Below are 26,629 nucleotides of genomic sequence, written 5' to 3' on the forward strand. Positions count from 1 at the left end.
TGCAAAATCTGCGTCTGAGTACCCTTTTATCTCTAGGGACTCAGATCTCCTGTATGTTAGCATGATTTCTTTTGTGCCTTGCACATAACGCAAAGCTTTCTTTGCCATCTTCCAGTGCTCTTGGCCTGGATTTGCTTGATATCTACCGAGTACCCCGGTGATAAACGCCAAGTCAGGGCGTGTGCACACTTGTGCATACTGTAAACTTCCAACAACCGAAGTATACAGTATTGTTTTCATTTCATCGAGCTCGTACTTATTCTTGGGACATTGGTGATTCCCAAAACTATCGCCCTTGACTATTGGAGTAGGTATGGCTTTACACTTGTGCATATTATACTTTTGGAGAACTTTCTCTAAATATGCTTTCTGTGAAAGTCCTAAGACTCCATTTTTCCTGTCTCGGTGAATATCAATGCCCAAAACATATGATGCATCACCAAGGTCTTTCATGTCGAAGTTCGAGGATAAAAACTTCTTTGTTTCTTGTAGTAGACTAATACCATTGCTTGCAAGCAAGATATCATCCACATACAAGATTAGGAAAATATATTTCCCATGTTTAAACTTTGCATAAATGCAGTTATCCTCAACATTTTCTTAAAATCCAAACCTCTTAACAGTATCATTAAACTTTATGTACCACTGTCTAGAGGCTTGCCTTAGCCCATAAATAGATTTCTTTAGGCGGCATCCCATATTTTGTTTACCTTCCATGATAAAAGCGTTGGGTTGTTTCATGTATACATCTTCTTCTAAATCTCCGTTTAGAAATGCCATTTTTACATCCATTTGATGCATCTCTAAATCAAAATGAGCAACTAGTGCCATTATGATTCTGAAGGAGTCCTTACAAGAGACTGGAGAAAAGGTCTCATTGTAGTCTATCCCTTCTCTTTGCGTGAATCCTTTTGCCACAAGTCAGGCTTTATACTTATCTACATTCCCATTAGAGTCATACTTTGTTTTGTAGACCCATTTGCAGCCTACTGTCTTTGCTCCTTTAGGAATAGTCACTAAGTCCCAAACATTATTGGAACTCATCGATTTCATCTAATCTTCCATTGCCTCTAGCCATTTTGATGAGTGAGGGATTTTAATGGCTTCTTCGTATGTGGTGGGATCACCTTCCATATAAACCATTTCTGTGTTGTAGACTTCATATTCAGTAGAAATAGCAGGTCTTCTTGTTCTATTAGACCTTCTCAGTGCCTCATTGTCTGGCACACTTTCTACCTTTTCTTGCTGCACTTCCCTTTCATGATCAACAACGGGTTCAGTCGGCTCCTGAAGGACAGGTTCCGGGTCTTCTCCCATAGTTGTCATCGTTGGAGTCACAGCAGGTAGCGAGAAAAATGGCTCTTGAATCATCGAAATGGGTGCATGCACCCTTTTCTCCTCAAGATCAATTTTCCGAGCTACCAAGCTCCCCCTCATCATTTCGTCCTCTAAAAAGACAACATGTCTCATTTCTACAAACTTTGTGAATTTGTCTGGATAGTAGAAACAAAAACCTTTTGACCTATCACGGTAGCCAATGAAATGGCAACTCACTGTCTTTGGATCTAACTTTCCAATGTTTGGATTAAACATTTTGGCCTCAGCTAGACATCCCCACACCCTGAAGTGTTGCAGGGATGGCACTCTTCCTGTCCATAGCTCGTGCGGTGTTTTGGGCACCGACTTGCTTGGTACTCTGTTGAGAATGTGAATGGCGGTTTTAAGCACCTCCATCCACAATCCCAATGGCATGTCGGAGTAGCTCATCATGTTGTGCACCATATCCATGAGGGTACGGTTACGCCTTTCAGCTACTCCATTTTGCTCAGGCTCGCCCGGCATTGAATACTGGGCGACAATGCCAGTCTCCTGCAAGAACATTGCAAAAGGTCCAGGGGCTTGGCCATATGGTCTGTGTCAACCGTAGTACTCCCCCCCCCCCCACGGTCTGACCTCACAATCTTAATCTTTTTGTCAAGCTGATTTTCAACTTCAGCTTTGAATATCTTGAATTTATCCAATGCCTCATTTCTTTCTTTGATTGGATAAATGTAACCAAAGCTGGAGTAATCGTTTGTGAATGTTATGAACGAATCATAACCATCCACACTTTTCACGGGAAACGGTCCACAAATATCAGTGTGGATAATTTCCAGTGTTCCTGTGCTTCGGTTTGCACCTTTCTTTATCTATTTTACATATTTTCCTTTGATGCAATATACGCATTGTTCTAAGTCAGAGAACTCCAACTTTGGAAGAATTTCGCTTTTGATTAATCTTTCTATTCTCCCCGTGGAAATATGGCCCAATCGACAGTGCCATACTTTCGAGGAGTCGTGAGTTCTCTTTCTTTTTCTTTTGTTCGTTGTTCGACGAAGAAATTTGCACATTCACATTATTTGCATAATTCACTTTGTCACGAATTTATAACAAATAAAGCTCATCATTAAGAAAGGCATTGCCAACATAACCATTATTGTACCAAAAGGTACATTTACCATGTCCAAAAAACATTGATAATTGTCTTTGTCTAAGCATGAAACACTTATTAAGTTCCTATTACATGAAGGCACAAAAAGTACATCTCTAAGAAAAAGCTTGAATCCTTCGGTTAGCTCCAAGGAGACGTCACCTACAGCTTCAACTTCTGCTTGGACACCATTTGCGAGTTCAATACTTCTTTCTTTTTGGCACATGGTCCTCTTCAAACTGAATCCGTGTAAAGTGTTTGCAACATGAACAGTTGCTCCTAAGTCAATCCACCAAGTAGATTTTCAAAACTTGAAATATAGAGATTCATTTACAAAGGAAACAATATTGTTACCTCTCTTTGCCATGAAGGCCTTTAGCCAGGTGACACGTCTCAAACGTATCTATAATTTTTTATGGTTTCATATTGTTATCTTGTCAACTTTGGATGTTTTATATACCTTTTTTATCTTTTTTGGGACTAACTTATTAATTCAGTGCCAAGTGCCAGTTCCTGTCTTTTCTGTGTTTTTGACTCTTTCCAGATCTGATTTTGGAACGGAGTCCAAACGGAATAAAATCCCCGAAATAAAGTTTTCCAGAACAGAAGAAGATCGAGAGACTTGAGGCCAAGGCAGGAGGCCCACAGGGAGCCCACAAGCCCTGTTGCCGCGGCCAGGGGGGCCCGCGACAACCAGGCTTGTGGCCTCCCTGGCGCTCCCCTGCACTAGCTCTTTGGCCTATAAATTCCCTAAAATCGCAGAAACAATCAGGGCATCCACGAAAACACTTTTCCGCCGCCGCAAGCTTTCGTTTCCGCGAGATATCATCTGGAGACCCTTCCCGGTGCCCTGCCGGAGGGGACTTTGGAGTTGGAGGGCTTCTACATCAACATCATCGCCTCTCCAATGACTCATGAGTAGTCTACTTCACACCTACGGGTCCGTAGTTAGTGGCTAGATGGCTTCTTCTCTCTCTTGGATCTTCAATACAAAGTTCTCCATGATCTTCATGGAGATCTGTCCGATGTAATCCTCTTTGGCGGTGTGCTTGTCGAGATCCGATGAATTGTGGATTTGTGATGAGATTATCTATGAATTATATTTGAGTCTTTGCTGATTTCTTATATGCATGATTTTATATCCTTGTAAGTCTCTCCGAGTCTTGGGTTTTGTTTGGCCAACTAGATCTATGATTCTTGCAATGGGAGAAATGCTTGGTTTTGGGTTCATACCGTGTGGTGACTTTTCCCAGTGACAGAAGGGGCAGCAAGGCACGCATCGTGTTGTTGCCATCAAGGGTAACAAGATGGGCTTTCATCATAGATTTGAGATTGTCCATCTACATCATGTCCTCTTGCTTAAGGCGTTACTCTGTTCTTTTGAACTTAATACACTAGAGGCATGCTGGATAGCGGTCGACGTGTGGAGTAATAGTAGTAGATGCAGAAAGTATCGGTCTACTTGTTTTGGACGTGATGCCTATAGATATAATCATTGCCATAGATAACGTCACGACTTTGCGCGGTTCTATCAATTGCTCGACAGTAATTCGTTCACCCACCGTTTACTTGCTTTCATGAGAGAAGCCACTAGTGAACACTACGACCCCCGGGTCTATTCACATCTATCATCTCCACTTTCACTTTTACTTTGCTTTGTTTACTTTTTGCTTTCAGTTTTCACTTTGCAAACAATCTATAAGGGATTTACAACCCCTTCATAGCGTTGGGTGCAAGCTCTTTGTGTTTGTGCAGGTACTTGTGACTTGACGCGATCCTCCTACTGGATCGATGCCTTGGTTCTCAAACTGAGGGAAATACTTACCGCCGCTGTGCTACATCACCCTTTCCTCTTCAAGGGAACACCAACGCAAGGCTCCAAGGACGCGGGGTAATCCTTTGCATATTTTCCAAGGAAGTCCCTATAGGCATAGCCCGTAGCAAAAGGATTCCTGGCACCGCTGCCAGGGAAGGTCTGTTGTCGCAGTAGCAGAAGGATTCCTGGCACCGTTGCCGGGGAAGGTATGTTGTCGCAGTAGCAGAATGATTTCTGGCGCGCCGTTGCCGGGGTGGAGAGATCAAGTCAAGATCTATCCAAGTAAGTGTCACAAACTCATCTCTTGCATTTACCTTTTTGCCAGTTGCCTCTCGTTTTCCTCTCTCCCACTTCACATTTGCCGTTTTCATTTGCCTTTTTTGTTCGCCCTTTTCTTTTGCTTGCTTTCTGTTGCTTGTGTGCTATGTGCCTTCATTATGCTTGCATCTTCGCTTGCTGAAAATCTAGTGATATGGATCCTCACCCACTTGCTAACTTCTTTAAGAGATCCAATTATGTTGATCCAATTGCTAGTGAGTTGAGTGCACTTGACTTTCTCTTTGGAGTTTTGCTTGAGATGCGTGAATCTGAAAATCGTGATGAAGAAATTTATGAAATGATTCACGAGGGCTCTTTGAATGAAAAGCATGATTGCAATGATTTCATTATAAATTCTATTAATGACAATCATGCTAAAAATATGCAAAACCCTAAGCTTGGGGATGCTAGTTTTGCTTTGTCCACTACTTGTTGCAATGATATTTGCAATAATATTGAAAGTGGGTTTGGAGAAGTCATGACTTTAGTTGATGATAATCCCACTATTTTGAAGAGCGTCAACTTTGCATGCATGTGGATCATGAAAATAATATCCTTTGTGATAGCTACATTGTTAAATTTGATTATGATCCCACATGTAATGGCTATGAGAGAGGAAAATATTGTGGTAGAAACTTTCATGTTACCAAATTACCTCTCGTTATGTGGAGATTGCTTTTGTCTCTTTCTTCTTCCTTGCATATGGCAACTATTGGTTGTCTTGACAATCTATTTTCCTATAAAATGCCTATGCATAGGAAGTATGTTAGACTTAGATATGATTTTCACATGCTTTATGATGCTCTCGTTGTGCTTCAATTCTTGTCTTTTGTGTGAGCATCATTGAATTATCAATGCCGAGCTAAGGGCGTTAAACAATAGCGCTTGTTGGGAGGCAACCCAATGAATTTATCTTTTTCTTTCTGTTTTGCTGCGTCCACACTTTCATAATTCTGTTGTGATTGTGTTTTTTGTGTTTCTTTTTGTGTTTGAGCCAAGCAAAACCTTTATGACTAGTCTTGGTAATGGTTGTTTGATCCTGCTGGAAAAAGACAGAAACTTTTCGCTCACGAGATCATTTTTCATTTTTATTCAGAAAGAGATTTTGACTTGATTCTTTTTTGCTTCTGATTGATATGCTTTTTCCCTTTACCTTCGTAATTCTTCAGATTTTTTGAGGTATCAAAATATACGAAGTATATAGATTGCTACAGAGTGGTCTGCTGTTAACAGATTCTGTTTTTGTTGAGTTGGTTGCTTATTTTGATGAAACTATGAATAGTATGGGGGGTATTAGCCATGGAAGATTGAAAATACAGTAACCCAACACCAGCATAAGTAGAATTTAAGTTTGCTACAGTACCTAAGGAAGTGGCGGTTTGCTTTCTTATACTAATGTTATCACGAGTTTCTGTTTAAGTTTCGTGTTGTGAAGTTTTCAAGCTTTGGGTGAAGTTCTTATGGACAAAAAGATAAAGAGTGGCAAGAGCTCAAGATTTGGGATGCCCAAGGCACCCCAAGTTGATTCAAGTATGCCATAAAAGCCTAAGCTTGGGATGCCCCGGGAAGGCATCCCCTCTTTTGTCTTCAATCCATTGGTAACGTTACTTGGGGCTATATTTTTATTCACCACATGTTATGTGTTTTGCTTGGAGCGTCTTGTATCGTAGGAGTCTTTAATTTTTGTTGTGTCACAATCTTCCTTTCTGCACACCTAGAGAGAGAGACATGCACTCACCGTGGTTTTGTCGAGCTTCACTTATATCCTTTGTTTAGACAATTCAGCTTACATGTGCGTCACTTATATCTTTTGAGCTAGTTGATTATTCTCTATGTGCTTCACTTATATCTTTTAGAGCACGGAAGCGCGTGGCTTGGTAGTTGATCTATGCTATGAAAGTAGTCTCAAAAGGGGTAGTTATCCAAAGGGATATGAAAACTTCCACCTTCATGAGCATTGAATAGTTAGAGAAGTTTGATTCATCTCAATTAGTTTTGAGTTGTGGTTGTGGTAATATTGAAGTTATATTAGTAAGGTGTTGTGGATCTAGAAATACTTGTGTTGAAGTTAGTGATTCCCGTAGCATGCACGTATCGTGAACCGCTGTATGATGAAGTCTGAGCATGATTAGTTCATTGATTGTCATCCTTTGTCTGGCGGTCGGGATCGCGCGATGGTTTATACCTACCAACCCTTCCCCTAGGAGTATGAGTTGAATGCTTTGTTTCGATTACTACTAAAACTTTTGCAACAAGTATATGAGTTCTTCATGACTAATGTTGAGTCCATGGTTTAGATGCACTTACACCGTCCACCATCACTATCTTCTTTAGTGTCGTGCAACTTTCGCCGGTGCACAAAACCCACCATTAGCCTCCCTCAAAACAGCCACCATACCTACCTACTATGGCTTTTTCAAAGCCATTCCGAGATATATTGCCATGCAACTACCACCATGACATGTGCCACCACTTCTACATTGCCATTGCATGATCATAAGATAGCTAGCATGAGGTTTCCGTTGATATCTATGCCATGCTAGATCATTGTCACGGTACACTACCAAAGGCATTCCATATAGAGTCATCATTGCTTTAAGTTTTGAGTTGTAAGTGTGATGATCATTATTGATGGAGCATTGTCCCATGTGAGGAAATAAAAGAGGCCAAAGATGCCCACCAAAAATTAAAAAAAGAGGCCAAAGAGCCCACCAAAAAAATGAGAGAAAAAGAGAGAAGGGACAATGCTACTATCTCCTTTCCACACTTGTGCTTATTGAGCACCATGATCTTCATGATTGAGAGTCTCTTGTTTTGTCACCACCATATAGCTAGTGGGAAATTTTCATTATATAACTTGGCTTGTATATTCCAATGATAGGCTTCCTCAAATTTTCCTTAGGTCTTCGTGAGCAAGCAAAGTTGGACGCACACCCACTAGTTTTCTTTAAGAGCTTTCACATACTATTAGCTCTAGTGCATCATTTGTATGGCAATCCCTACTCATTCACGTTGATATCTATTAATGAGCATCTCCATAGCTCATTGATATGCCTAGTCAATGTGACCATCTTCTCCTTGTTTGTCTTGCAACCTGCACCACACTCCACTTCACTTATAGTGCTAAAACCATGGCTCACGCTCATGTATTGCGTGAGAGTTGAAAAAGTTTGAGAAAGTAAAGGTGTGAAAACAATTACTTGGCCAATACCGAGGTTGTGCATGATTTAAATTCGTTTTGCAAGGATGATAGAGCATAGCCAGACTATATGATTTTGTAGGGATAACTTTCTTTTGGCCTTGTTATTTTGAAAGTTCATGATTACCTTGCTAGTTTCCTTGAAGTATTATTGTCTCCACGTCAATAGCAAACTATTGTTTTGAATCTAATGGATCTAAACATTCATGTCACATAAGAGGGGTTACAAAGGACATCTATGCTAGGTAGCATGAAAGCATCAAAAAATCATTCTTTATCACTTCCCTACTCGAGGACGAGCACGAGTTAAGCTTGGGGGTGCTTGATACGTCTCAAACGTATCTATAACTTTTGATGGTTTTATGCTGTTATCTTGTCAACTTTGGATGTTTTATATACTTTTTTATCTTTTTGGGACTAATTTATTAATTCAGTGCCAAGTGCTAGTTCCTGCTTTTTCTGTGTTTTTTACTCTTTTCAGATCTGATTTTGGAACGGAGTCCAAATGGAATAAAATCCTCGAAATAAAATTTTCCAGAACAGAAGAAGATCGGGGGACATAAGGGCCAAGGCAGGAGGCCCACAGGGAGCCCACAAGCCCTGTTGCCGTGGCCAGGGGGGCCCTGCGGCAACCAGGCTTGAGGCCTCTGATGACCCACACGTATAGGGGATCAATCGTAGTCCTTCGATAAGTAAGAGTGTCGAACCCAATGAGGAGCAGAAGGCTCTGATAAACGGACTTCAGCAAGGTAATAACTGCAAGCACTGAAGGTAGCGTTAACAAGTGATTGTATAGCGAGGTGAAATGTAGCACGCAAAGAGTAACAAGTAATAAGTAGTAGCAACGGTGCACCAAGTGGCCCAATCCCTTTTGTAGCAAGGGACAAGCCTGAACAAAGTCTTATAGGCACAATCCCACTTATGATTAACCTCTCTCGCAAGCATCCGCAACTACAAAAGAAGAATTAAGACAAAGTCTAACCATATCATTAAACTAGTGGATCCAAATCAGCCCCTCACGAAGCAACGCATAGACTGGGGTTTAAGCTTCTGTCACTCTAGCAACCCATCATCTACTTACTACTTCCCAATGCCTTCCTCTAGGCCCAAATATGGTGAAGTGTTATGTAGTCGACGTTCACATAACACCACTAGAGGAAAAACAACATACATCATATCAAAATACCGAACGAATATCAAATTCACATGACTATTATCAGCATGACTTATCCCATGTCCTCAAGAACGAAAGTAACTACTCACAAGACATAATCATAATCATGACCAGAGGTGTAATGAATAGCATCAAGGATCTGAACATAAACTCTTCCACCAAGTAATCCAACAAGCATCAACTACAAAGAGTAATCAACACTACTAGCAACCTTACAAGTACCAATCTGAGTTGCGAGACGAAGATTGGTTACAAGAGATGAACTAGGGATTGGAGAGGAGATGCTGCTGATGAAGATGTTGATGAAGATGCCTCCCCTCCGACGAGAGGAGTGTTGGTGATGAAGATGGCGACGATTCCCCCCTCCGGGAGGGAAATTTCCCCGGCAGGACCATCCTGCCGGAGCTCTAAATTGGATCTGCTCAAGTTCCGCCCTGTGGCGGCGGTGAAACCACGAAAAAGATCCCGTATGATTTTTTTCCAGGTCAGGACGCATCATATAGCAAAAGAGGGGGGCTAGTGGGCCAGTGGGCTGCCCACAAGCTTGCCCTGCACCATGAGGGGGGGTGGTGGCGGTGGGCAAGCTTGTGGGGCCCTGGTGGCCCCCCCTCCGGTAGTTCTTTCTCCCAGTATTTTTAATATATTCCAGAAAAAATCCACGTAAATTTTTAGGGCATTTGGAGGTGTGCAGAATAGTGGACTAGGATTTGCTCCTTTTCTAGTCCAGAATTCCAGCTGCCTGAATTCTCCCTCTTCAAATAATCCTTGCCAAATAAGAGAGAAAAGGCATAAATATGGTACCACAAGTAATATAACAGCCCAAGAAGCAATAAATATCAACATGAAAACATGATGCAAAATGGACGTATCAACTCCCACAAGCTTAGACCTCGCTTGTCCTCAAGCGAAAACCAAGTACCATAAACATGTCCACATGTTTGGGGACGAAGGTGTCGATAAAACATAATACGGACATGAGGGCATCATGATCACACATAGAACAGCAATATATCAAAAAGATTCTTATGGGAAAGTAACAATTCCTTCACCAAGCAAAACATGAAGCAAAAACCTTACCGAGAAGTAACCAACAATAGTCTATAGTCATTGAAGCAATTGCAATTTATCACAACATCAGATAGAGTCAAATAAGAGCTTGTAAGGCAAACCCACATACTCAATCATCTCTTTTGTTTTCCACAATTGTTACAACTTACGTGGTACTCATGGTGTCAAAGTTTCAGCTGAACACAGAGGAAGATAGGGGCTTATAGTTTTGCCTCCCAACGGTTTACCTCAAGGGTAAAGTCAACAACAATAAAGCATGAGTACTCAACTCCAAGTTGATATATGAATATAGATCTTTCCCAAGCATGTGACGTTAGCCAAGACAAAGGCAAAAAGGGAATTGGTGATGATCACCATGACTCTTACAAGGGTAAAAAGTAAAGGTACAAGATAGGCCCTTCGCAGAGGGAAGCAGAGGTTGTCATGCGCTTTTGAGGTTTGAATGTGTGTCCTCTTAGTGCGGAGGAACGTCACTTTATATTGCCTCCTGTGATAAAGAACTTTATTATGCAGTCTGTCGCTTTTATGTCTTCCTCATCACAGGTTCGTACAAAGCTTATTTTCCACACACTAATAGATCATACATATTAGAGATCAATTTTTATTGCTTGCACCGATGACAACTTACTTGAAGGATCTTATTCAATCCATAGGTAGGTATGGTGGACTCTCATGGCAAAACTGGTTTGGAGGTTTATGGATGCACAAGTAGTATCTCTACTTGGTGCGGGAGTTTTGGCTAATATGAGGTGGAAGCAATCGTCATATGCTAATGGATCTCTAATCATATAACATTGTTTGGAACCAAGCAAACACAATTCATTATGTTGTCTTCCTTGTCCAACATCTACTCCTAGGCATGTAATAGTTTGGTGAGTGCTCACAATTGCAAAAAGTGTCTAAGATGATATATCTATATGTGAACCTCTCTTTCCTTATTACTTCTTATTAATTGCAACAATGACTGAGGTCTGTGTTAATTTATTCTCAACAAGTTTCAATCATCATACTTGTCATATGTGAAGTTATCACTTTCCATAAGATAGTCTCATGATCTTTCATGCTATCGTTCTTTTCATACTTTTTTTGGCACAAAGCAAAGCCCTTAACTAAGAAACTCTTTATTATATAGCTCGTAATCTCGAATACATCGGGGGAAAGACAAAAGCAAAAGACTCAAACTAAAAAGTAAAGACTTCTTCCTCTAAAAGAAGAAATAAAAACTGAAAAAGGAAAGAACTAAAACAAGGGTAAAAGCAAAAGATATAAGGGTGATACGATACCAGGGCAACTCCCCCAAGCTTGGCAGAAGCCAAGGGGATTGCCCATACCAATGCTTAGTTGTCTTCCTTTGGTGGTGATGGTGGTGTTGTTGTCGCCTTTGATTCCAAGAGAGCTATCAATCTTTGATTTATACCTTTGAGATATGTGACATGGTTTTGTAGCAAAACAACTTCACGAGAAAGAGAAATATTGCGAGCACGAGTTGTTTTGCAAAACCTCAAGAGTTCAATCAAGGATGGAGACAACACGTGAAGGAAGGGTTGGAGAAAATCTACTCCTTCAACGTCTTCAATGTTGAACATAGGTTGAACTTCCTCCCTAGCTTGGGTTTTCTCCTTAGCTTGGTCCCTGCCATCCGTGACTACTACTCTTTTCAGATCAGCATCTACTTCCTCATGAACTTGGTGAAGATCATTCTCTCCAACAGATTCCTGAGACATCTTTGCTCTAAATCTACGGCAGGAAACAAGCTCGAAACGAAAACAGAGGAAAACTGCGTGATACGGAGATCAAAACCTTCGAGCGACTATATATTGATTTTTTCTGGGTCAGAAGGAGTCCTCCGCAAGAAAACGGAGTCCGGGAGGCACACGAGGTGCCCACAAGCTTGCCCACCGCCACCAGGGGGGTGGTGGCGGAGTGGGCCCTTGTGGCTGCCTCGTTTGCTCTCCGGACTGCTTTTTATTTTTCTAATTTTCCAAAAATTCCAAAACGGAAGAAATTTCCTATTAGAAAAGTATCGGAGTCCAATTTCTTGCCGAAATAGATACATCTTCGTTTTCAAGGTCTGAAACAGGCTCATAAACATCCCTTATGTACTCCTCTGGAGTTATGACATTGATGATATTGGTCTCAACATTTATGGGAGTACCAGAGATGTAATGCTTGATTCTTTGCCCATTTACCACTCTAGGAAAATTTCCTTCCGTGTTATTGATTTTGATGGCACCAGAACGATATACTTCCTCGACAACATAGGGACCTTCCCATTTAGAGAGAAGCTTGCCTGCAAAGAATCTCAATCGAGAATTGTATAGCAAGACATAATCACCTACATTGAACTCTCGTTTCTGTATTCGTTTGTCGTGCCATCTCTTAACCTTTTCCTTGAACAACCTGGCATTTTCATATGCATGGGCTCTCCATTCATCTAACGAGCTGATATCAAACAACCGCTTCTCACCGGCAAGTTTGAAATCAAAGTTGAGCTCTTTGATTGTTCAATAAGCTTTGTGTTCCAGCTCAAGAGGTAAATGACAGGCCTTACCGTAAACCATTTTATACGGTGACATGCCCATGGGATTCTTATAAGCAGTCCTATAAGCCCATAGTGCATCGTCGAGTTTGCGAGACCAGTTCTTTTGAGATCTATTGACGGTCCTTTGTAGGATCAACTTGATCTCCCTATTACTCAACTCAACTTGACCACTGGACTGAGGATGATAAGGAGATGCAACTCTATGGTTGACATCATACTTAGCTAGCATCTTGCGAAAAACACCATGAATGAAGTGTGAACCGCCATTAGTCATCAAGTAACGAGGGACTCCAAATCACGGGAATATGACTTCTTTAAGAATCTTAATAGAGGTGTGGTGATCAGCATTTTTAGTGGGGATAGCTTCTACCCACTTAGTAACGTAATCCACAGCAACTAAGATGTGAGTGTACCCATTGGAACTCGGGAAGGGTCCCATATAATCAAAGCCCCACACATCAAATGGTTCAGTGACAAGTGAATAGTTCATAGGCATCTCTTGACGCTTACTGATGTTCCCTATCCTTTGGCATTCGTCACAAGAAAAGACAAACTTACGAGCATCCTTGAAGAGAGTGGGCCAATAGAAACCTGATTGCAATACCTTATGGGCAGTTCTATCTCCAGCATGGTGTCCTCCATAGGCTTCGGAATGACACTTTTGCAGGATCTGTCCCTGTTCATGTTTAGGCACACAATGTCTAATAACATCATCTACTCCTTCCTTATAAAGGTGAGGATCATCCCAAAAGTAGTGTCTCAAATCAAAGAAGAATTTCTTCTTTTGTTGATAGGTGAAACTGGGTGGTATGTATTTGGCCACGATATAGTTTGCATAATCGGCATACCACGATGCACTAAGTGAAGTGCGGATGACATTTAGTTGCTCATCAGGAAAGTTGTCATCAATTGGTAGTGGGTCATCAAGGACATTCTCTAGCCTAGACAAGTTATCTGCTACAGGGTTATCAGCACCCTTTCGGTCAACGACGTGCAAATCAAATTCCTGTAGCAGGAGAACCCATCTGATCAGCCTAGGCTTAGCATATTTCTTCTGCATAAGGTACTTAATAGCACCATGATCAGAGTGAATAGTGACTTTTGAGTCAACTATGTGAGATCTGAATTTTTCACATGCAAACACGACTGTTAAAAATTCCTTCTCCGTAGAAGCATAGTTTCTTTGGGCACTGTCTAGAGTTTTACTAGTGTAGTGAATGACATTCAACTTCTTGTCAACTCTTTGTCCTAGAACAGCACCAACAGCATAATCACTAGAGTCACACATGATTTCAAAGGGCAAGTTTCAGTCAGGTGGTTGAACAATAGGTGCGGTTATCAAAGCCTTCTTAAGTATTTCAAAGGCTTCCTCACAATCCTCATCAAAAACAAAAGGAACATCCTTCTGCAAGAGGTTGGTAAGAGGCCTAGAAATCTTAGAGAAGTCTTTAATGAACCTTCTATAGAAACCAGCATGACCTAGGAAACTTCGTATACCTCTGATATCTGTGGGGCAAGGCATTTTCTCAATTGCATCAACCTTAGCCTTATCAACTTCAATGCCTCTCTCAGAGATTTTGTGTCCTATGACGATACCTTCATTAACCATAAAGTGGCACTTCTCCCAATTCAAGATGAGGTTGGTTTTTTCGCATCTCTGTAAGACTCGATCAAGGTTGCTGAGGCAATCATCAAACGATGACCCGTAAACGGAGAAGTCATCCATGAAAACCTCGACAATATTTTCACAAAAGTCAGAGAATATAGCCATCATACATCTTTGGAAGGTGGAAGGTGCATTACATAAGCCAAAAGGCATACGTCTATAGGCAAAGGTACCGAAAGGGCAGGTGAAGGTGGTTTTCTCTTGATCAGATTGTGCAACAGGTATTTGCGAGAAACCTGAATAACCATCTAGAAAGCAAAAGTGTGTGTGCTTTGATAGCCTTTCTAGCATTTGGTCGATGAACGGCAAAGGATAATGATCTTTCCTGGTTGCCTTGTTCAGTTTCCGGAAGTCTATCACCATTCTATAGCCGGTAATAATCCTTTGTGGGATTAGTTCATCCTTATCATTAGGAACGACGGTGATACCTCCCTTCTTAGGTACGCAATGTACTGGACTTACCCAATCACTATGAGCAACAGGATAAATGATTCCTGCTTCCAGAAGCTTTAATATTTATTTTCTAACGACCTCTTTCATCTTAAAATTTAATCTCCTTTGATGATCAGCAACTGGTTTTAATCTTGTGCTGACATAGAGTAGGACTAATACCCTTAAGATCATCAAGAGTATATCCAATAGCAGCGCGGTGCTTCCTCAGAGTTTTTAGTAACTTCTTCTCTTCATGTTGTGAGAGGAGAGCACTAATAATGACAGGATATATCTCCTTCTCATCAAGATAGGCATACTTAAGAGTATCAGGCAACTGTTTTAGCTTGAACATAGGATCACCCTTTGGTGGGAGAGGATCCCCAAGCAGTTCAATAGGCAGATTATTCTTGAGAATAGGACATTGTTCTAAGACAATTCTATCTATCTCATCTCTCTCCTCCATATGCATATCATTTTCATGCTCAAGCAGATATTGCTCTAAAGGATCCGTAGGAGGTACGGCAATAGAAGCAAGAGCAATGATTTCATCCCTACCAGACGACTCTCTTTCATGGGGTTGTCTTCCGAACTTGGAGAAGTTAAATTCATGAGACACACCCTCGAAACTTACTATGACAGTCTGTTTAATGCAATCAATGTGAGCATTGACAGTGTTGAGAAAGGGTCTACCAAATATGATGGGACAAAAGCTATCTTGTGCAGTAACAAGGACGAGGAAATCAGTAGGATACTTCGTCTTACCACACAGGACTTCTACGTCTCTCACAATTCCCAAAGGGCAGATAGTGTCTCTATTAGCTAGCGTGATAGTGACATCAATAGGTTCTATCTCAGCAGGTGCAATCTCAACTTTGATTTCATCATATAGAGAACGGGGTATTGCACTAACACTAGCTCCCATATCACATAAACCATGGTAAGAGTGATCTCCTATCTTACCAGAAACAACGGGCAGGCCAACTACAGGTCCGTGCTTGTCTTTCGCGTGAGGTTTAGCAATTCTAGCAGAGTCCTCACAGAATTTGATAACATGCCCATCTATGTCTTCGGCTAAGAGATCTTTGATAATAGCAACACTACGTTCAACTCTAATCTCTTCAGGGGGTGCAAGTGGTCTAATGTAACCCCTACGTATCACAGTTGCAGCTTTAGAATAATCCTTCATCCTAGCAGGGTATGGTGGTTTCTCAGTGTAAGCACAAGGAACAACAGGATCACTAAAGCTATGATTTTCTCCTCAACTAGATTGGTTTTGGCTATGTTGCTTTCTATAGGAGGATGATATTTAAACCACTTCTCTTTGGGAATTTCAACATGAGCAGCAAAAGATTCACGAAGAGAAGCTACTATCTCAGAGTCAAGTCTATACTTAGCGCTAAAATCTCTAGAAGTGTTTGTCTCAACAAAAGATTTAACGCAATCAAACTGGAAATTCATACCTGAGTACTTACCTTCCTCCAGCTCCCAATCTTCAGAGTTGCGTTTGATTCTCTCCAATAAATTCCACTTGTGATCAATATCCTTCTTCATAAAAGAACCGACACAAGAAGTGTCAAGCATGGTACGATCTTCATGAGAAAGCCGAGCATAAAAGTTTTGAGTGATGATTTCTCTCGAGAGCTCATGATTGGGGCATGAATATAGAATTGATTTAAGCCTCCCCCAAGCTTGAGCTATGCTTTCCTTGTCACGAGGCCAAAAGTTATAAATAAAGTTCCGATCACGATATACTAAATGCATGGGATAGAACTTTTGATGAAATTCCAATTTCAACCGATTGTAGCTCCATGATCCAGTATCATCACATAGCATATACCATGTCAATGCCTTATCCTTCAAAGATAAAGGAAAGACTTTCTTCTTTACCTCATCCTCGGGCAAACCTGCAAGCTTAAATAAACCACAAAATTCATCTACATAGATTAGATGAAAGTCTGGATGTGAAGATCCATCTCCTGTAAAACGATTAGCCAGCAGTTTCTCAAGCATACCCAAAGGAATTTCATAAAAGATATTTTCAGTAGGTACCTCAGGTTGAGGAGAAACTCCTCGTGCTTCCGTTCGTGGTGAAGGTACCCCAAACCAACTCCTCAAAGAAAGAGTTTCCATAGTGACAAGTGACAATAAATTTCAGCACAGTACAAAACTGTTTCCTTACCAATTTCCACTTACCAAAGGCGCTTCACTCCCCGGCAACGGCGCCAGAAAAGATTCTTGATGACCCACAAGTATAGGGATCAATCGTAGTCCTTTCGATAAGTAAGAGTGTCGAACCAAACGAGGAGCATAAGGCTCTGATAAACGGATTTCAGCAAGGTAATAACTGTAAGCACTGAAAGTAGCGGTAACAAGTGATTGTGTAGCAAGGTGAAACATAGCAAGCAAAGAGTAACAAGTAACAAGTAGTAGCAACGGTGCACCAAGTGTACCAATCCCTTTTGTAGCAAGGGACAAGCCTGAACAAAGTCTTATAGGAGGAAAAACGCTCTCGAGGACACACGGGGATTTCTGTCATGCTAGTTTCATCATGTTCATATGATTCGCGTTCGTTGCTTTGATAGTTTGATATGTGGGTGGACCGGCGCTTGGGTACTGACCTTACTTGGACAAGCATCCCACTTATGATTAACCTCTCTCACAAGCATCCGCAAATACAAAAGAAGAATTAAGACAAAGTCTAACCATAGCATTAAACTAGTGGATCCAAATGAGCCCCTCACGAAGCAGCGCATAAACTGGGTTTAAGCTTCTGTCACTCCAGCAACCCATCATTTACTTACTACTTCCCAATGCGTTCCTCTACGCCCAAATATGGTGAAGTGTTATGTAGTCGACGTTCACATAACACCACTAGAGGAAAACAACATACATCATATCAAAATACCGAATGAATATCAAATTCACATGACTATTATCAGCATGACTTATCCCATGTCCTTAGGAACAAAAGTAACTACTCACAAGACATAATCATAATCATGACCAGAGGTGTAATGAATAGCATCAAGGATCTGAACATAAACTCTTCCACCAAGTAATCCAACAAGCATCAACTACAAAGAGTAATCAACACTACTAGCAACCTTACAAGTACCAATCTGAGTTGCGAGACGAAGATTGGTTACAAGAGATGAACTAGGGATTGGAGAAGAGATGGTGCTGATGAAGATGTTGATGAAGATGCCTCCCCTCCGACAAGAGGAGTGTTGGTGATGAAGATGGCGACGATTCCCCCCTCTGGGAGGGAAATTTCCCCGGCAGGATCGTCCTGCCGCACCTCTAGATTAGATCTGCTCAAGTTCCGCCCCGTGGCGGCGGCGAAACCACGAAAAAGCTCTCGTATGATTTTTTCCAGGTCAGGACGCATCATATAGCAAAAGAGGGGGGCTAGTGGGCCAGTGGGCTGCCCACAAGCCTGCCCTGCGCCACCAGGGGGGTGGTGGCGGTGGGCAAGCTTGTGGGGCCCTGGTGGCCCCCCTCCGGTAGTTCTTTCGCCCAGTATTTTTAATATATTCCAGAAAAAATCCACATAAATTTTCAGGGCATTTGGAGGTGTGCAGAATAGTGGACTAGGATTTGCTCCTCTTCCAGTCTAGAATTCCAGTTGCCTGAATTCTCCTTCTTCAAATAATCCTTGCAAAATAAGAGAGAAAAGGCATAAATATGGTACCACAAGTAATATAACAGCCCAAGAAGCAATAAATATCAACAAGAAAACATGATGCAAAATGGACGTATCAGCCTCCCTCACGCTCCCGTGCCCTAGCTCTTTGCCTATAAATTCCCTAAAATCGCAGAAAAAATTAGGGCATCCACGAAAACACTTTTACGCCGCCGCAAGCTTCCGTTTCCGTGAGATCTCATCTGGAGACCCTTCCCGGTGCCCTGCCGGAGGGGACTTTGGAGTTGGAGGGCTTCTATATCAACATCATCGCCTCTCCAATGACTCGTGAGTAGTCCACTTCAGACCTACGGGTCCGTAGTTAGTAGCTAGATGGCTTCTTCTCTCTCTCTTGGATCTTCAATACAAAGTTCTCCATGATCTTCATGTAGATCTATCCGATGTAATCCTATTTGGCGGTGTGTTTGTCGAGATCCGATGAATTGTGGATTTGTGATCAGCTTATCTATGAATTATATTTGAGTCTTTACTGATTTCCTATATGCATGATTTGATATCCTTGTAAGTCTCTCCGAGTCTTGGGTTTTGTTTGGCCAACTAGATCTATGATTCTTGCAATGGGAGAAGTGCTTGGTTTTGGGTCCATACCGTGCGGTGACCTTTCCAAGTGACAGAAGGGGCAGGAAGGCACGCATCATGTTGTTGCCATCCACTACTGGAATCCAGAAATTTGCCGTCCGCTTGGCCTTTGCCGTCAGCTCACACATGGCAAAGGTACTCTTTGCCGTCAGCTGCCACAGTGCTGGCGGCAAAGAGGTGGCAGATGGAAAAAGATTATTTTGCCGTCGGCCACTTCTTTGCCGTCCGCTGGCCGACGGCAAAGAGCCCTAAGCGGACGGCAAAGGGAGGGCGGACGGCAAAGCCCCGCCACACAACGGCCGAAACGTCACCCCACACACCCCTCCCCTTTGCCGTCTGCTTGGGGCCCTTTGCCGTCCGCCTGGGAGCGCGGCGGACGGCAAAGGTGACGGCGGCCCACCACCCAACCACCCACCCGGTGCCTCCCCCCCCCCCCCCCGAGACCTTTGCCGTCGGCCTTGGGGGCCTTTGCCGTCAGCCTAGGAGCGCGGCGGACGGCAAAGGGCCGGCAGCCTAGCCACGTCCACGCGCACCCCCGCCCCCCTTCCAACCGTTCCCACGTAGCCCCCCTCCAACCCTACCGACGTCCCGCGCCGCCGCTGCCCCGCGCCGCCGCCGCCTGCCCCGCACCGCCGCCTGCCCCGCACCGCTCCTCCTCCCTGCCCCGCGCCGCCGCCTGCCCCGCGCCGCCGCTGCCCTGCAGCGCCGCCTGCCCCGCGCCGCACCTCCTCCCTGCCCCGCGCCGCCGCCTGCCCCGCGCCGCTCCTCCTTCCTGCCCCGCGCCGCCGCCTGCCCCGCGCCGCCCCTCCTCCGTGCGCTGGCCACTCCCCTGTCGCCTGCCCCTCCCGGCGCCGCCCCTCCTACACCGCCCCTCCTGCGCCACCCCTCCTCCCTGCGCCACCCCTCCTCCCTGCGCCTCCTCCCTGCGCCGCCCCTCCTCCCTGCACCGCCCTTCCAAGATAGGTAAATTTATTTCTGTTTTTTTGTTTTTTTTCTCTTTTGTCATTTTTAGGTTCATGGTAATTAGTTTGTGGTAATTAGTTTGTTAGGTTATACTATATATGCTAATTGTTTATGGTAAAATTAATGACACGAGGATGATAACATTAGTTGTCAAGCATGATGTGTTTTTTTGGTTTTGTTTCTATTTAATGGTATTTGTAGTTTGAAAACGCCGATGTGTTCTGTGTCACACATGTGTTCTCATAGTACCTCTTCATCGGAATGGCTAAAAAACAATATTTTTTTTGACTCGGGAGTACTGATGATGTGTTTCAAGAAAAAAGTGGTGTCATTAGAAAAGAAAAAGGTTTAGGGTTGAGCACATTATTCTATCTTCGAAGATCGACCCGGTACCCTCCCAAAAAAAAGATCGACCCGGTCCAGCTGATTCATGAGCACAGCGACGTGGGAAGCACTATGTTGTGGTGTGTGTGCTTCCACCGGACAAAACAATGAAATTTTGAAACATGGACGCGGCGCCGGACCAGGCATTGATGGCGGAGGCGGCGGCCGTGCTCTCTCCGAGCGGGCCGGTCAGGTAGCTGATGAAGTTGGAGGAGATGCCGTAGTACGCGAACCCCCGACCCCCGACGCCACTGACCCCTGACCCCCGACGCCACTAACCCTCGACCCCCGACCCCCTACCCCGACCGTGACGCCACTGACCCCCAACTCCCGAGCCCGGACACCTCTTTGGCCTCTTGTTGACCGAAAAGACCCCAACCCCCGACGCTAGTGACCCTCAACCCCCGACAACACTCACCCTCGACCCCCGACCCCCGACCCCGACCCCCGACGCCACTGACCCCCGATCCCCGACGCCCGACGCCACTGACCCTCGACCCCCGACCCTCGACCCCCGACAACACTCACCCTCGACCCCCGACCCCTGCCCCGACCCCCGACGCCACTGACCCCCGACCCCCGACGCCTGACGCCACTGACCCTCGACCCCCGACCCCCGACCCCCGACAACACTCACCCTCGACCCCCGACCCCCGACGCCACTGACCCCCGACCCCCGACGCCCGACGCCACTAACCCTCGACCCCCGACCCCTGACCCCCGACAACACTCACCCTCGACCCCCGACCCCCTACCCCGATCCCCGACGCCACTGACCCCCAACCCCCGAGCCCCGACACCTCTTCGGCCTCTTGTTGACCGAAAAGACCCCAATCCCCGACGCCAGTGACCTTCGACCCCCGATGACACTGACCCACATAGTTATGAGTTAGGTCATATAGTTATGTTAATTATAAAAACATCATATTTGTGTTGATCGGGTGAATTTCAATGTGCAGTTGTTCGACGACCTCCACGTGCGTTGGACGAGCTCCGCCCTTGCGTTGTTGGTGAGCACAAATGACTTCTCCTCCTACCCCCTTAATTTGCTCTGTCCCGGTCTTCGTGCCGATGAAACTTGCTAGCTATAGGTTTCTTCAATCAAGAGTATGTGTGACCAGTATGCGTCTCCCATTCGAAAGGGCGACATCTATAAATATGCATTTCTTTGCATATTTATAACCGCCATCCTTTCGAATTGTCCAACATTATCCATGGACAGCCCGAGTATGTGTAGATTGGCTTTGTTTTCCCGTATGCTGTGCTCCGGATCTGATGCGGAATTTCGTCAGTGCCTCCCCTGTTGTTCTCCGGGTACACATCCTCTCTGCTTATTGCCGAGACGTGTATCAGGAGAACAGCGGGGAGGTGCTGTCGAAATTCTGCATCGCATCTGGAGCAGAGCATGGGAAAACGAACCCAGTCTACACATACTCGGGTGGGATTAGGACCTATCTTTACCTATTAGCGTGTAGGTTGCATGGACGTAATAAAACTGACAAACTTTATTAGCGTATGAATATAGATGATGAATTATATATTTATTTCTTGTGCCCCCATAGGTAGCTAGACAACATGAGTTATCGTTCTTGGATGTACACTGGTCACCCTAGTCAGAAAGACATGACCCATGAATGGTTAACAAAAACCAGGGGGTTTGTGAGAGCCGCATTTGCAAATGGCCAGCATAAAACATGGTGCCCCTGTCCCAATTGTGACAACTGGAAAAAGCAGACAGAGTTTGAAATGGGTAAACACCTGCAGAAGTGGGGTTTTACGCCTAATTATACGGTGTGGACTTTTCATGGTGAGTCTGACCAACGTGCTAGAGCTGAGGTGATTCGTCGTCGCACCGACGAGCATGGTACCGGGATTGAAGACATGGTGCAAGACTTTGATGATGCTCGTGATTCGGACGATGAGATGGAGGAATCTGCAAAGGCCTTCTATGAAATGCTGGAGTCTTCAAAACGTCCTCTCCACGAGCAGACTGAGCTTTGTCAGCTGGATGCCATCGCGCAAGTAATGGCTCTGAAGGCTCAATTCAACCTAGGCAGAGAATGCTACGACGCGATGATGACGATATTTGGACGCTTTCTACCCAAAGGCCATGTACTGCCTGCAAACCTGTACCAGTCAGAGAAAATCCTCCGTGTACTTAAGATGCCCTATGAGAAGATACATGCCTGTGAGAATGGATGTGCCTTATTTAGGCTTGAGTATGCGGCCTTGAACTATTGCCCCATTTGCAATTCTTCAAGGTATATTATGGTAGACAACGGCATGGGTGAGAAGAATCAGACCAAAATCCCCATTAGTGTTCTTCGATATCTGCCAATCGTACCAAGACTTCAACGTCTTTTCATGGTCGAAGAGACGGCCAGACAGATGACATGGCACAAATTGGGCAAAAGAACCGAACTAGATGCGGATGGGAACAAGATGTTGGTACACACTTCAGATGGTTTTGCGTGGAGGCACTTCGAATACATAAGGATAAATCGGAAGATCCAAGGCAACCTAGAGTTGCCATCAGCACGGATGGGTTCAATGTGTATGGTATGACGGCAGCACAATACAGTTGTTGGCCTGTATTTGCATTCCACTAAATTTGCCACCCGGAGAGATTATGAAAAGAAAGAACATTTTCCTGACGTTGATAATTCCAGGGCCCAACTATCCGGGGAAGAATATGAATGTGTACATGCAGCCGCTTAAGGATGAGTTGCAAGAAGCCTGGGATAATGGGATCAAGACCTACGACGCGGCTACCAAAACAAATTTCAAAATGCATGTGTGGTACATGTACTCGACGCATGATTATCCGGCGTTTGCGCTATTCGCTGGCTGGTGTGTGCATGGAAGGTTCCCGTGCACCACATGCAAGGAAGCTCTTCAGTTCCGTTGGCTGCACGCTGGTCGCAAGTATTCTTGCTTCGACATGCATAGACAATTCCTAGATCCTGACCATAAGTTCAGAAAAGACAAGAAGAATTTCATCAAAGGTAGAGTTGTCAAAAACACTGCACCAGCTGCGTTGACAGGCCAACAGACCCTTGATCAGTTAAACGCTCTTGAGCCTGATCCTTTGCGTCCAGGATACTTCAAAGGGTATAATACGGAACACGCCTGGACTCACAAGTCATGCAAAGCCTGTATACTTCTACAGGTGTGAGGAGGGATACGAGGACGACGCGGCAAAGGTTATCGAAACCGAATGTCACCGCCTACTTCAAAACTTTCGGCACGAGGCTCGGGTGCAGGCTGTTCGAGACTACTATGCCACGCGGCGTATTAGGATTGATAAGGCGAAGTGCCGTGATGCTAAGATGGAGAAGGAGAATTACATGAAGGTAATTACATATTATTAAGGCTTTGTAGTTAGTTTCCTTGATTTGGTTCTTACGCACTCAAATTTCTCTTTATTAACTTAGGTGCCCCCGAGATGGTGTGTGGATAAGATGGATTGTTGGGAGGCCTTGGTGGATCAGTGGTGCTCCGAAACGTGGGAGACCAGCCACAACAACGCCAAGGAGAGGCGTGGCAAAATGGTTGGCGTGCCACACCATCAAGGGAGCGTCAACTTAATCCAATTTGGCGAGAACTGGGTATGTGGTTTGCTTCATGCCTCATGCAATTCATTCTTAATGCTATCTTGAGCCCTTTACCAATACAATTTTCTGCTCTCTCTCTTTTAGGCGCGTCACAATAAGACGGAGGCGCCACAGATGTACGACCTGTATGCGATGGCCCATACTGCCTCGTACAAGAAGGTCAAGGCATTTTCTGAGTCTGACCTCGAGCATCCAGAAAACTTCACCAACATATCCTCCCACGACAAGCTCGTGAAGTACAGAGATCACGGGAAGGCGAGGAGAGGGGAGGACTTTAACCCGAGCGAGGGGCCTATTGATCCAGAGCTGGTGATGATAGCTGGCAACGGGAGGCCCCATGGCTCGATTGCCATTGGAGACGGCCTTATACGTTGTCCTAGCACTCTCCGGCAGATAAAGGCACGCCAAACGAGCTCTTGTCCGGAGATAACACGTCGTCCACGGCCAGTCGAGCTCGCCATCGAGGTTAGTTTAATGGACTCAACTATCTTTCCGCATTATGTTGTGCGTTGGAACCAATATGATTACATTGCTAACAATGAGTTGTGTTGCAGGCTGCTATTCAGAAAGAGAGAGCGGCAATGCAGGCGGCTATGGCGGAGAAGGATAAGGAAATTAGGGAGCTGGAGGAGAGGACGACTGCATTGGTGGAGGCGGAGAGGGCACGGAATGAAGCGTCTACCAGGGCCATATACGAGCTCTTCGTGGTAAGTTTCTTCTTCATGTTATTTAAAATCTTGCATTTGAATGTCCGTTTCATTAATAAATAAAAAGTTTGACCTGTCGAAACCAAATGTACAGTCTATGTGCGAGAAGAACGGCCAAGTCCCTCCGCCGATGCCAGTCATTAACGTGGCGGGGACGGTGAGTTTCATTTCAGTGGAGTGATCTTAAGAGTGTCCTCATGCTAACTACACATTGCAAACGACGTTTGGTGCAGAATATGTCCCGAAACGCATCGCACGACCCTTCTACAGTCGAGCCTTCTCCAGGGCAGCCTTCTCCAGGTGAAACAAGCCAGAGCCACCGTGCTTCACCCTAACTTAGGTATGTTATTTCTAGTGTTTTAATAAAAAATAGCTAGACTTCCATCTAATGACATAATTAGCTTAGTTAGCTCCAAAATAGCTAGACTTCCATCTAATGACATAATTAGCTTAGTTAGCTCCAAAATGGCCTATTTAATAAGAAATGACCTATACTTAGCTAATTATCCTCGAAATGACATAATTAGCTCCAAAAAGGCATTCTTAGCCAATTTAGCCCGAAGAAGGGGACAAGAAGAGAAAAAGAGGAAAAATGAAAGGAAGGAAGAGGAAAAATGAGGAGAAGAAGGAGGAGAGGGAGGAGGAAAAGAAGAAGGAGGAGAAGGAGAAGGAGCTCCTCCTTCTCCTTCTTCTTCCTCCTTCTTCCTGCTTCTCCTTCTCCTTCTTCTTCTCCTTCTCCTTCTTCTTTTCTTCTTCTTCTCCTCTTCCTTCTTCTTCTCCTCCACCTCCTCCTCCTCCTTATTTTACTTCTTCTTCTCTATCTCTTCTTCTACGTAGCTTAGACTCCTCCAAGAAAGGCTAAATTGGCTAATTATCCTACGAAATGACATAATTAGCTTAGTTAGCTCCAAAATGGCCTATTTAATAAGAAATGACCTGTACTTAGCTAATTATCCTCGAAATGACATAATTAGCTCCAAAAAGGCATTCTTAGCCAATTTAGCCCGAAGAAGGGGACAAGAAGAGAAAAAGAGGAAAAATGAAAGGAAGGAAGAGGAAAAATGAGGAGAAGAAGAAAGAGGAGAGGGAGGAGGAGAAGAAGAAGGAGGAGAGGGAGAAGGAACTTCTTCCTCCTTCTCCTTCTCCTTCTTCTTCTCCTTCTCCTTCTTCTTTTCTTCTTCTTCTCCTCTTCCTTCTTCTTCTCCTCCACATCCTCCTCCTCCTTATTTTACTTCTTCTTCTCTATCTCTTCTTCTACGTAGCTTAGACTCCTCCAAGAAAGGCTAAATTGGCTAATTATCCTACGAAATGACATAATTAGCTTAGTTAGCTCCAAAATGGCCTATTTAATAAGACATGACCTGTACTTAGCTAATTATCCTCGAAATGACATAATTAGCTCCAAAAAGGCATTCTTAGCCAATTTAGCCCGAAGAAGGGGACAAGAAGAGAAAAAGAGGAAAAATGAAAGGAAGGAAGAGGAAAAATGAGGAGAAGAAGGAGGAGAGGGAGGAGGAGAAGAAGAAGGAGGATAGGGAGAAGGAACTTCTTCCTCCTTCTTCCTCCTTCTCCTTCTCCTTCTTCTTCTCCTTCTCCTTCTTCTTTTCTTCTTCTTCTCCTCTTCCTTCTTCTTCTCCTCCACCTCCTCCTCCTCCTTATTTTACTTCTTCTTCTCTATCTCTTCTTCTACGTAGCTTAGACTCCTCCAAGAAAGGCTAAATTGGCTAATTATCCTACGAAATGACATAATTAGTGTAGTTAGCTCCAAAATGGCCTATTTAATAAGAAATGACCTATACTTAGCTAATTATCCTCGAAATGACATAATTAGCTCTAAAAAGGCATTCTTAGCCAATTTAGCCCGAAGAAGGGGACAAGAAGAGAAAAAGAGGAAAAATGAAAGGAAGGAAGAGGAAAAATGAGGAGAAGAAAAAGGAGGAGAGGGAGGAGGAGAAGAAGAAGGAGGAGAGGGAGAAGGAACTTCTTCCTCCTTC

The sequence above is a fragment of the Hordeum vulgare genome, chromosome 4H (genome assembly GCF_904849725.1).
Source record: "Hordeum vulgare subsp. vulgare chromosome 4H, MorexV3_pseudomolecules_assembly, whole genome shotgun sequence".
Classification (NCBI taxonomy): Eukaryota; Viridiplantae; Streptophyta; class Magnoliopsida; order Poales; family Poaceae; genus Hordeum; species Hordeum vulgare.